Below are 11,658 nucleotides of genomic sequence, written 5' to 3'. Positions count from 1 at the left end.
GCGGCCACCGCGGCGGCTCGGAGCGAAGCCGGTCTCGGCCGCGACCCGCAGCCGGCGTCCAGCACCCCGAGCGGCCGCAGGGCCCGACGCTCCTGACCCGGGGCTTCGGGAACCGGACGCCCGGACGGCGCGGCCCCCCGGCGACCGGGTCCGCGGGCCTCGGCGCCGCTCCGCCGTCAGGACGGCCTCCGGGCCGGGACCTCGGAAACCAGGAGTCCCGGCACCGAGAGGGTCAGGGTTCACGGTTTCCCACGCGGCCTCGCTCCCCGCGACCCGGCGACCCGGCGACCGCTGCTGGCGCGGCGGCGGCTGTGCGCGGCCTCGGCGGCGTCGAGGGCCGGCGGCCACCGCGGCAGGCGGCACCGGGACGGAGCGCCCGCTCCTCGCCACCCCCGACCGCCGGCCTCGACGCCGCCCCCGCGCCCGACCGCTCACCGCGGGAGCCGCCTCCGCCTCGCTCCGCCCAGCGCGGGTCCCGAGCGGCGCCGCGACGACTTCCTCCCTCCGCGCGCCGGGCCCGGAAGTGACGTCGTGCGTGCGTGACGGGCGCTCGCGGCGCCGGGGGCGGGGCGCGAGGGAGGAGGGCCGGCCGGAGGGCGGGTCGCGGACTGGCGGAGCGGGGACCCCTGGAGCGAGGCGCGGAGGGCGGCGGTCCCGACGCCGTGGAGCCGCAGCGCAGGTACGGGGCGGCGGGGCGCCGGCGGGGGCTGCGCGGCTGCCGGCTGCGGGCGGCGCGGCGGGGCGGGGGCGCCGTCCGGGCGGGGGCTGCTGGGTCATCCGCCCGTGCCGCCTCCCCGGCCCGGGCCGTTTCGCTCCGGCGCGTCCAGCCGCCGTCGGGCCCAGCCCCGGGCGCAGCGGCGCGGCCCTCACCGGCCGCCTCAAGCCTGTGGTGCCCAGCCGGGCGTTCCGGGCGTTCCGGGCGCTCGCGCCGCCTGCTGCGGGCCCGGCCGCGCCCCGACGGACACGCGCCTGCCGTTCCCGGCGCCCGCCCCGCGCGACGGCTCCGTCCTCGCTGTGCAGCGCGGAGGCTGCGGGGACCCTGCGGGCTCGGGCCCCGGGCCGCTCGGGGGCCCGTCCGCGTGGACGGCGCAGACCGGGTCGCAGCCCCGCCGGGCCGGGACGCCGCGACTTCCGACCCCGCGTGGGTGCTGGGGGCGGAGAGGGCCGGGGGCGCGGGGTGGCGTGCGGGCTTTCCCGGTGCGGGGCCTCGAACTCCTGTCCCGACTTCGGCGGCGGCGGGGCCGGGGGGCCTGGGGCGGGCGCGGAAGCCCCTGCTCGCGAGCCGTCCCGGAGGACCGCGGGGTGATGCCGTCGCGGAAGTTCGGGCGGGGGGAGCTTCGAGGGTCACGGACCGCCGCGTCGGGCTGGGTCCTGCGCTCGTCCGGCCCTGAGGTGAGCGCGGAAGCCGCAGCGCGGGTCGCGGCCTCACGGCGCTGGGGTGGAGGGCGGCGGCGCGGGTGCTCCGGTTTGCGGGTCGGGGCTGTGGGTCTGGAAGCCGCGTCTGGCCGTTCCCCGCGACCCCGGGGCTGCGTGTAAAGTCTGTGAGCTGGAAACTCGCACCGAGGAAGCGGCGGGGCGGGGGCCGGGCCGCACTGTCTGTCGGTCCAGGCGGTGGTGCGCGGCGGAAGCTTGGCGGAGGTCGCGGTCTCTGCGCGGACGGCCGGTCGGGGTCGGAGGGGTCACTCGCCTTCCGAACGGGCTGCGGGTCAGGGGCAGTGACGGTCCTTCCGCGCCACGTCCGGACGGAGCGGAGACGGAGCCCCGGAGCCGACCGCAGGTCCGGAGGGCGGGGGCCCCGTCGGGGAGCTCGCGGTGCGGGGTCGCGAGGACCGGGTCCCGTGGAGACGAGCGGGGGTGGGGGGATGCGGGGCCGGGTCGAGTCCGCGCCGAGGAGGCCCGTGGCTCCGCGGGCCGCGGTCTTCGCGAAGCCAGCGGTGCGGGGCCGGGGTGCGGGGTCCCGGGGGGTCGGTCTGGCGGGGACCAGGCCAGAAGGGCCCCGGCGTGGCCCAAGTGCAGTTCCGTGGCCCTCGCGGCCGGTTCCCGGCGCACAGGGTCGGGCCTGATGGGCGAGCGTCCGCGGACGGGGTCGCCGCTCTCTGCCCGCGGGCTCCGTCCGGCCCGGCCTGCAGGCTCCGTGGGGCCGCGCCGCCGTGGTCAGCGTTCGCCGTTCCCGACGCGGGGGTCCGCGGGGCGCCGCGTCGCGCTCACGGGCTCAGTGCGCGGGGGCCGAGGTCGCGCTGCCCTGCGTGTGCCGAGGCGCGGGACGTCCGTTCCGGCGGGGAGCGCGGACGGCGCCGGGCGACCCCCGTCCGGCCGCGGCCTCCGAGGGCGCCCTGTGAAGCGGCCCCTCACCGCGCAGGGCGGGCCTCGCACGGCGGAGTCGGGCGTGTCGGGAGCTTAGTCGCGGCCTTCTCCGTCGGCGGGCCCCGGAGCGACACGGCGCCTGCGGAGGACGGGGCGGCGGTGCACGCGCCCTCGGAGGCACGCGGTGGCTCCCCGTCACCCGACGACGGACGGACCTGTGGCTGGACGCTCGGGCGACGCTGCTGAGACGTTCTGGGGAAAAGCTGGACTCGGTGGTGCTGCTTGCGGGTCAGAGGGCGAAGCTCCGGGGGCAGCAGCCGCGACCCTGCCGTGCGGTAGGGCAGTTCTCGGCTCCCGGTGGCGGAGCGCCGGGGTCGTCGTCGGTGCAGCGGCCGGCTCGCGGGGGACGGGGGCGGGTCAGCGTCCGAGGGGGAGTTCAGGAGTGGACCTACGGCGCACGCCGAGGTCCGCCCGCGTTTCCTGCGATGAGGCGGGGAGACGGCGGGAGTCCCCGACGCGGGAGCGCAGCAAGGGCCTCGGGGCGCTGCTCCGCAGGGGTGGCTGGCGGCCTCCGGTCCCCACGCTCCTGAGCCGGCTTTGAAGCTGGCCTCTTCAGCAAGTGCCCGTGCTTGCATTTCTGGGGATCTGGCCTGTATTTTAAAATTAAAAAGTGACTTTGGGGGATTTTTACATGGGATATATTTGCAATTTTCTGGTGCTCCAGAGTGAAAAATACATAATGAAACTTTTATTTTTGTCGTTCCTGTTGTTCGTTTCCTAGTTTTAGACACAGTATTTGCAAGAGCACCTTGTGTTTCCTTCGGGACCGCCGGAAGGCCTCGCGCTTACCAGTCGGGCGCATAAAGGGCCGCCGACGGAAGGAAATACCTCACTGCCGCCGTGTCCCGCGGCAGACGCCGCCGTTCGGAGCCCGCACGGTGGGTGGGGGGGGGGGGGCGTCCTGCACGCGGTAGCGGGCCTCGACGGGGGCAGCCCGTTAGCCGCCGGCTGGGAGAGAAGCCCGGGCCGTCGCTCGGGGCCGGGACTGAAAGAGAAGAGGCCGGTTCCCTGTCGGGTGCCGAGACGCCTCGTGCGGACGGTCCTCGGCTGCGCCCGCAAGGCCAAGGGCAGAGGCGCCTTCCGGAGGGCCGCGCCGTGCTGCACTGGGTCCGACTCAGGGTCAGGGTTCGCCGCCGCGGGGGCAGGTCGGGACCGGACGTGATGCAGCGGGAGCGGCTGGAGCTGGCGGGAGAGCGGACCCGAGCTCTTCGACCGCCGCGCGGAGAACTGAAGCGTCTGTTTTAGACGATCCGGATCAGTCCGTGCGGCCCGCACGCTCTTCGGGTCACGGTCCGCGGGCGCGGTGGGCTTGGGGTCCCGCTTCCCGACCAGTTCCTCCAGCACCTCTGTGTGCCCCTGGGGGTCGTTGGCAGGCGGGCTGGGTTTGCTCCGCCCGAGGAGCGCGGGGGCGTCGGACGTGGCGAGAAGCCGCTCACCCGCGCGCCAGCCACGCGCCAGCCGTCTCCGGGACGCTCGGGCTGCGGCTGCGGCCCAGGGAACGTTGGCTGGAAAAGTCCAGGCCTGTAATTTGGTTTTCTAAACAAGAACAGATCCATTCATCTTAGATGGCGGGTCTAGAAAGTTCCTATGTTTGTATTTTGCTCCAGCTAGAAACTGACGGTTCAAGTAACCGTGGTTCCGATGCATCGGGTTTACGGCGGCAGCGCGGCCCAGGCCCGAGTGAGTAGGACGCCGTCGTGCGTCTCCGTGTTGTCCTCTCCTTCTGCCTCCTGGAAGACGCCAAGAAACGTGGCTCAGCGCGGCCGCTTGTTTCAGGTCCCACAGGAGGTGGCGGAGACCCGAACTCCGGTGGGCTGGCCGCATCCGTGGCCAGCACTTAACCCTGGCCTTGCAGTACCTGCCGCACCCTAGACTCTGAGCTCCCACGGGGCCGAGGGGAGAGCAGACCCACACAGTCACAGTGAGCGCGCGCGGTACCGGGACCCGCTCTTACAAAAGGGCCTCGAACAGTTTGGGATCTTTCTATCCAGGTAATGGTTGGGGAGCTGCAAGTTTAAGGCATTTTGGTTATAGTCTGTAAAGCTGGGGGCGGGGGAGTCTCTAAGCGTTCATCAGGATTGGCAAAGTGGGGATGTTTTTTCATGTGTTTGCACATAAAATACATATATTTTTTCTTTCTGTTGACTCTGAATTTGTCTTGACATCAGGAAAGCCACCATAATATTTATAAAAATAGTGCACCATTCTAGAAAAAGAGGTTGATATTCATATTTTTTTTAAGATTTTATTTATTTATTTGACAAAGATCACAAGTAGGCGGAGAGGCAGAGTGAGAGGGGGAAGCAGGCTCCTTGCTGAGCAGAGCCCAATGCCAGTCTTGATCCCAGGACCCTGAGATCATGACCTGAGCCAAAGGCAGAGCCTTAACCCACTGAGCCACCCAGGAGCCAAATATTCACATTTTAGAGTCAACTTTAGCTGGTGATTTCACTGCTCTGTGTGTATGTGTGTGTGTGTATGTTTTAATATTTTATGATTTATTTGACCGAGAGAGAGCACACACACGGGAAGCAGTCAAAGGAGAGGGAGAAGCTGATTCCCCACTTGAGCAGGGAACTTGATGCAGGGCTCAATACCAGGACCCTGCGATCATGACCAGAGCCCAAGGCAGACATGTAATTGACTGAGTCACCCAGGTGCCCCAACGCTGCTGTGATATGGGATGAATTTAGGTTGTGCTTTTGTTGTAATGCCATTGCAAGGTGTTTGTGTTCTTCTTTTTTTTTTTTTTTTTACTTTTTTTTTTTTATTTGACAGAGAGAAATCACAAGTAGATGGAGAGGCAGGCAGAGAGAGAGAGAGAGGGAAGCAGGCTCCCTGCTGAGCAGAGAGCCCGATGCGGGACTCGATCCCAGGACCCTGAGATCATGACCTGAGCCGAAGGCAGCGGCCCAACCCACTGAGCCACCCAGGCGCCCCGGTGTTTGTGTTCTCAACTGTCATTCCGTTTCATTAGGAAGTGTATTGCACGAAAGTTGTACAGTTAAGTAAGCCATTATTTTTTTAGGGTTTTATTTATTTATTTGACACATAGAGAAATCACAAGTAGGCAGAGAGGCAGGCGGGGGGAGGGGGTGGAGGGGGAAAGCAGGCTCCGTACTGAGCAGAGAGCCTGATGCCGGACTCGATCCCAGGACCCTGCAATCATGACCTGAGCTGAAGGCAGAAGCTTAACCCACTGAGCCACCCAGGCACCTGAGTAAACCATTATTTATTGTGTATTTTCATATGCAGCTACTTCAGGTAATTCCAAATTATTTTTTTTTAAAGTATTCTAATACAGTTCCTCCGGTATATTGTAAATTATGGCCTAGCGTATGAAACTGCAGAATCAAGAACATCCTTATTCATCTTTAGTCAGTAAACAAGAGGTGGAAGTGTTGTTGCCTAAATGTAGTTATGTAACTTAGCGGTTCCTTAATTGCATTTCCATAGAGCTTTTGGCATTGTTTTTTAAACATGTTCCTGAAAAATGACTTGGGCTAGTGACCACAGTTTTGAATAGGATATTACAAGAAGAATGTAAATTTAAAAAATGTGAAAACAAAAAACAGAATTGTATGCTGATGAGATAAAATGTCTAAAATCCATTGTAATTAGTGTCTCAGGAATTAATATGCTTGGCTTCTACTTAGCCAGTTGAGTTATATCTTTATTTGTATAAATTAAGTAGCCACTGCAGTTGTAGTTATAGTGTGGTAAGTGTAGGGTTTTTTTGTCTAGGCTTTCAAATGTTATACAGTCATGGGCGGACACGTCTTAAGTATCATTTAGGAGGATTAATCAGATGGCAAAGGGCGTTCATAGCCATATGCTAAAACTGCTCCATATTTAAGTTCTTTGAATAGCAACTGTATGTAAACACTGGTTCCTTCCAAGAGCTTGCTTTTGTTCTTGGACATACTTGGGAACAAAGTGCAGATACATTTTTGTCATTGTTGTTACCCACAAGAGGTATAGGCTATTTATTTCAAGAAGAACTTTCCCATCCCTGTGTAGATGATCGAAAAAAAAAAGAGAGAGAAATAAGAACTTTTGCTTTCTTAGTACTTAGAGCTAGTAATTGAATAAGTAAATTAGAAAATAAAAATCTCAACTTATTTCTTATTTTGTTTAAAGTAGTGCTTGAGAAATAAGCTAAGATTCTTCGACGTTTAAAGTTCTTAGATTCTAACAGAAAAACTGATCAGGAGGTTGGATTTTAGGCCCAGCCAGTTCCAGCCCCAAACACAACCACTGAGGGTTACAAGGGTGAGTCTGCCATTTATGTAAGTGTGGTGAAAATTTGTCCGTTTCATTCTTCAGTCAAAGCTTGGACTGTATTTGGAGAAGAAGAATTAAGTGCTTTTTAAAAGATTTTTTTTTAAGACTTTATTTATTTATTTGACAGCGATCACAAGCAGGCAGAGAGGCAGGCAGAGGGGGAGACGGGAATAGGCTTCCTGCTGGGCAGAGAGCCCGATGTGGAGCTCGATCCCAGGACCCTGAGACCATGACCTGAGCCGGAGGCAGAGGCTTAACCCACTGAGCCACCCAGGCGCCCCTCTACTTATTATTTTAAGACCCACAAGAAATGGTTGTTTTTTGTAATCAATATTTATGTGTATTTACTTACATGTTTACTGTTTCCATTACTTTTTGATCCTTCCTTCTTTGTGTTTCTCTTTGGGATAAACTGGTTTTTCTTTCCATTTGAAGAGTTCTCTCTCCTATTTCTTCTAATGCTAGTAGACCTATAATGAGTTCTTTATAATTTTTATTTTTTACTTTAAAGAGAGTGTGCATGAACGGTGGTGAATGGGTTGGTGGCGGGGGGTGGGGTGGGGGGGGATAGTGTGGAGAGGCACAGAGGGAGAGAGAGAATCCCAAACAGGCTCAACGTGGAGCCTGACACAGGGCTTGATCTTACCACCCTGAGATCATGACCTGAGCTGCAATCTAGAGTCAGATGCTTAACTGACTGAGCCACCCAGGTGCCCCTATTCTGCCTTTATTTTTAAGGGGAACAAGTTATTAAACACCACATTCTAGGGGGGCATTTTTTTCCCAGCACTTTCAATAGGTCATTCTGTTGTCTTAAGGCATTTATGATTTCTTTTGAAAATTTAGCTCTTAGTTTTATTGTCCCACTTATGAAAGTAATGTGTTTCTTTTCCTCTAGCTGCTTTCAAAAGTTTCTCTTTGTTTTTGATTATCAGCTGTTGAGTATGCTGTATCTCTGTGTTGTGTTTTCTGCTTTGGGGTTCACAGAGTTTCTTGGATTTGTTGTCTTTTTATCAGTTTTAAATTTCATTAATATTGGTTCTTATTCATTCTTTCCTCTTCTTTTGAGGAACTTCAGTTATATACTCCATAGACTTTTCCATAATGTCCCTGATTCTCTTTATACTCCCCCCCCCCCCCCACACACACTGTATTTCCTATTAGTTTTTCCTACTGCTTCATTGTGGGTGTATTTTATTGACTTGGGTTCCAGTTCTAATCTTCTCTTCTGTTAGGTCTGGTCTGCTCTTAAATCTACCCTTTGAAGTCTTAGTTTTAGTTATTATACTTTTCAGGTCTAGCATTTCATTTCGATTTTTAGGGATTACAATTCTCAGTTCATTTTTAAAATATGTTCTGGGGCGCCTGGGTGGCTGCCTTGCCTCAGGTCATGATCTCAGGGTCCTGGGATCCAGCCCTGAATCAGGCTCTCTGCTCAGCGGGGAGCCAGCTTCCTCCTCTCTCTCTGCTGCCTCTCTGCCTGCTTATGATCTCTGTCAAATAAATAAATAAACTCTTAAAAAAAATGTTCTTTCCCCTTTTTCTCACCTATTTTTAATTTATTTTTCACTTTAAAATTTTAATTTTAATTTTTTAAAAATTTTATTTATTCATTTGACAGAGAGAGAGGAGAGAGATCATAAGTAGGCAGAGAGGCAGCAGAGAGAGAGGAGGAAGCAGGCTCCCTGCTGAGCAGAGAGCCCGCGATTCGAGACTCGATCCCAGGACCCTGAGATCATGACCTGAGCCGAAGGCAGTGGCTTAACCCACTAAGCCACCCAGGTGCCCCAATTTTAATTTTTTAAAAAAGGTTTTATTTATTTAGATCACAAGTAGGCAGAGAGGCAGGCAGAGAGAGTAGAAAGCAGGCTCTCGACGCGGGGCTCGATACCAAGACCCTGAGATCATTGATGTGAGCCAAAGGCAGAGACTTAACCCACTGAGCCACCCAGGTGCCCCTATTTTTCACCTTTTTTTAAAAAAAAAAAATAGGGAATTTAAATAAATATCTATTTAAAAGTCTTTCTGTTAACTTCATTGTCTGGGTCATCTGAGCATCTCTTTCTATTGTCTTTTTTTTTCTTTTTGGTTTTTAATTCTGTAAATACTAGGTGTTGTGAATAAAATGAAGCTCCGGAAGGTACTCTTTTTGTTTTTCAGAGAGAAAATCTCTCCTCCCTTTTGAGTAGGGGCTTATCACCTAATCCTATTAGGGACTGAGCTGCCAGTTGAAGTTGTGTTGCTGGGTCGATAAGGCTTTGTTCCCTCGGGTTTACCTTTACTACTATCAAGTAGTTGTCCAGAGCTTCCCACCCGTAGGGGAGTGAATTCACTGGAGTCTCTTCCCCTGGTGGCTTATATACTGTAATCTTTGTTTCTTGAGAACAGTGAGATTACTAAAATTCCACTTTTTTTGGTAAAGATTGTATTGATTTGAGAGAGCGTGGGCAGCGTCAGCGCAGGAGCACAGGCCGCGGAGGGGGCAGAAGGAGAGGGAGAAGCAGACTCCCTGCTAAGCAGGCGCCTGACCCCCTCGGGTGCTCCAGCTCCAATCCTGGGGTCATGACCTGAGCCAAAGGCAGAAGCTTAAACGACTGAACCACCCAGGCCCCCCCACTTTAAAAAAAAAAAAAGATTTTATTTTTGAGTAATCTCTACACCCAACATGGGGGTTGAATTTACAACCCCAAGATCAAGACGTCTATGTATGTTCCACCAACTGAGCCCACCAGGCGCCCCTGTAAATGCCACTCTAGATTTTCAGAGGGTTTCCCTATGGTTTTGAAGCCCTCTCTTTGCAGCTGCAAAATTTGGTATAAGTCCTTGGGCCTGGCGGGGGTGGGGTGGGGTGGGGGGAATCAGCCTTCTGTTAAGCCCAGCTCTGTTTGACCCTGTTTGACTAGGATTTTGGCTCCTTGAGTCTTGCCTTTCCTCTTTTCCAAAAGCTCTTGTAGTTCTTCTTCCTAAAGTAAGTCTGGATTCTCATCACTTTGTCCCAGGCATGGATACACTTGGGGCAAAAGTGACTGCAGAGGGCGCCTGGGTGGCTCAGTGGGTTAAGCCGCTGCCTTCGGCTCAGGTCATGATCTCAGGGTCCTGGGATCGAGTCCCGCATCAGGCTCTCTGCTCAGCAGGGAGCCTGCTTCCCTCTCTCTCTCTGCCTGCCTCTCTGCCTACTTGTGATTTCTCTCTGTCAAATAAATAAATAAATAAAATCTTTAAAAAAAAAAGTGACTGCAGAATGTCGCTTTGTTTCTCCACAGTTTCTCTCTTTTTCCAGAATCCAGAGGCACCTAGATTCCTTTAGATTTTCTGATGCCTTTAAATAATGGATTTTAAACGTGTGTCTAGCTTTCCTTGTTCTCAGCAGGAGTGTTGGTCGCCACAAACTACTCCATTGTATTTAGAAAAGAAGGTCTCCTACCAGTAAGGAAGTCATGAGAAGAAATTGGTTTTTTAATAATTGCTGTGCTTGCTTTATAATTCTAGTTCTGGAAGAGTAGTCCTTAGCCACATCATCTGGGAACTTCTTAGGAATGTGGATTCCCAGGCCCTGCGCCTGACCTCCTGAATCAGAAACTCTGGGTTGGGACCCAGCACTCTGTGCTTTAATAAGTCCTCCATGTGATACTGATTGCATGCTAAAATTTGGGAATAACTGCTTCATAAGATAGTTGTTTTGCTGTTTAAAATTTCTACTTATATCTTCACTGGGCCCTGGAGAGTGTATATGGGGGAAAAAAATGAAAGAAAATGGTCTGTATAGGTATTTTTTAGTCTTCTGAATAAATAATTCAATAAATTTAGGAAATGTGTATTGATTAGTCAGTCTGTTCTGGGCACTGTGCTGTGTGTCTGTGAACACGGAATGGACATGTAAGCAAGCTTTTACAATAGAACATATTGCAGTAGCTGTATTTATAAAATGCTGTATGAACCAGAAAGAATTATTCTGTAAGTGGGAAAGGGGAGTCAGATGTTGTTTGAACGGGGTGGAATTTGAAGGTGGACTAACAGGAGGGTTTCTGGGCTTGTTCATGAAGACGATGACTATGTAAGTTACTGTGCAGAGCAGGTCATTTTGAGGACCCAAAGGGGGCCTTTCTGCTAGGGTAGCAGACGGATGCCGGGGCTGTTCTCATGAACTGCGATACGCGATTAACCGGTTTGGGAAGAGCCAAGTGATGCTGCGAACCCCGGTTCTGTGTTACCTTGTGGAAAACTCGTTGCTTTCAAGTATTTGTTTACAGTTACTGTTTATAATTCTTAATGGATGATTTTTGTGGTTTTCCTAGGAGTACTCTAAGCAGACTAGCGCAGGGTGACTCAACTATACCGATTCATTCTTTCGTAGTTACAGAGGCTAGAAATCTGAAATCAAGGCGTCCACAGGGCCCATGTTCTCTCCGAAGGCTGTAGGGAAGATGATTGCTGGCTTCCCTGTAGCTCCTTGGCTTATAGCCGCATCATTCTGATTTCCACCTCTATGGCCACGTGGCCTCTGTGTCTTTATACCTGGGTGCCTCTCAGGGCCTTCTTACAAGGATACCAGTTACTGGAGTTAGGGCCCACCCTAATCAGCATGACCTCATTCTATAATTACATCTGCCTAGAGCTGATTTCCAAATCAGGTTTCTTCCGCAGTATTGAGTTCAGCCTGTCTTTTGGGGGCCATAATTCAACCCCAACAGATGGTACGTTTTTTATTTTATTCTGTCTTAAGGTTTTATTTATTTGAGGGGGCAGATAGCAAGAGAGAGCATGAGTTGGGGGAGAGGGGCAGAGGGAGAGGGAGAAGCAGGCTCCACGCTGAGCAGGGAGTGCAATGTGGGGCTCGATCCCGGGACCCCAGGAGTGGGACTGAGCTGAAGGCAGATGTACAACCAACTGAGCCATTCAGGCACCCCAGGAAGGTATGGTTTTAGCAACTTTTGAAAGTTTCTGGAGTTTAATGGGATTATATTTTTATTATACACAAGATACTTCTCAGTAGCTTAGAACATAATGTAT

The 11,658-nt window shown here is 54.4% G+C and overlaps 1 protein-coding gene across 4 annotated transcripts in view; it reads left to right on the top strand.

Moving 5' to 3' along the window:
* Positions 1–567: 567 nt before the first annotated feature.
* Positions 568–11,658, top strand: part of RABGEF1 (RAB guanine nucleotide exchange factor 1) — a 51,871-nt gene continuing 40,780 nt past the window's right edge. For 2 of the 4 annotated variants that reach the window (XM_082714364.1, XM_082714361.1), the window contains exon 1: positions 573–679. The gene's annotated coding sequence lies outside the window, so the exon portion shown is untranslated. Of the gene's footprint in view, positions 680–11,658 lie in introns of all 4 variants that reach the window. The other 2 variants (XM_082714365.1, XM_082714362.1) reach the window with 2 other exon arrangements.

Source organism: Mustela nivalis (genome assembly GCF_964662115.1).
Source record: "Mustela nivalis genome assembly, chromosome: 19".
NCBI classification, from domain to species: domain Eukaryota; kingdom Metazoa; phylum Chordata; class Mammalia; order Carnivora; family Mustelidae; genus Mustela; species Mustela nivalis.
This window is presented reverse-complemented; position numbering and strand designations above follow the sequence as displayed.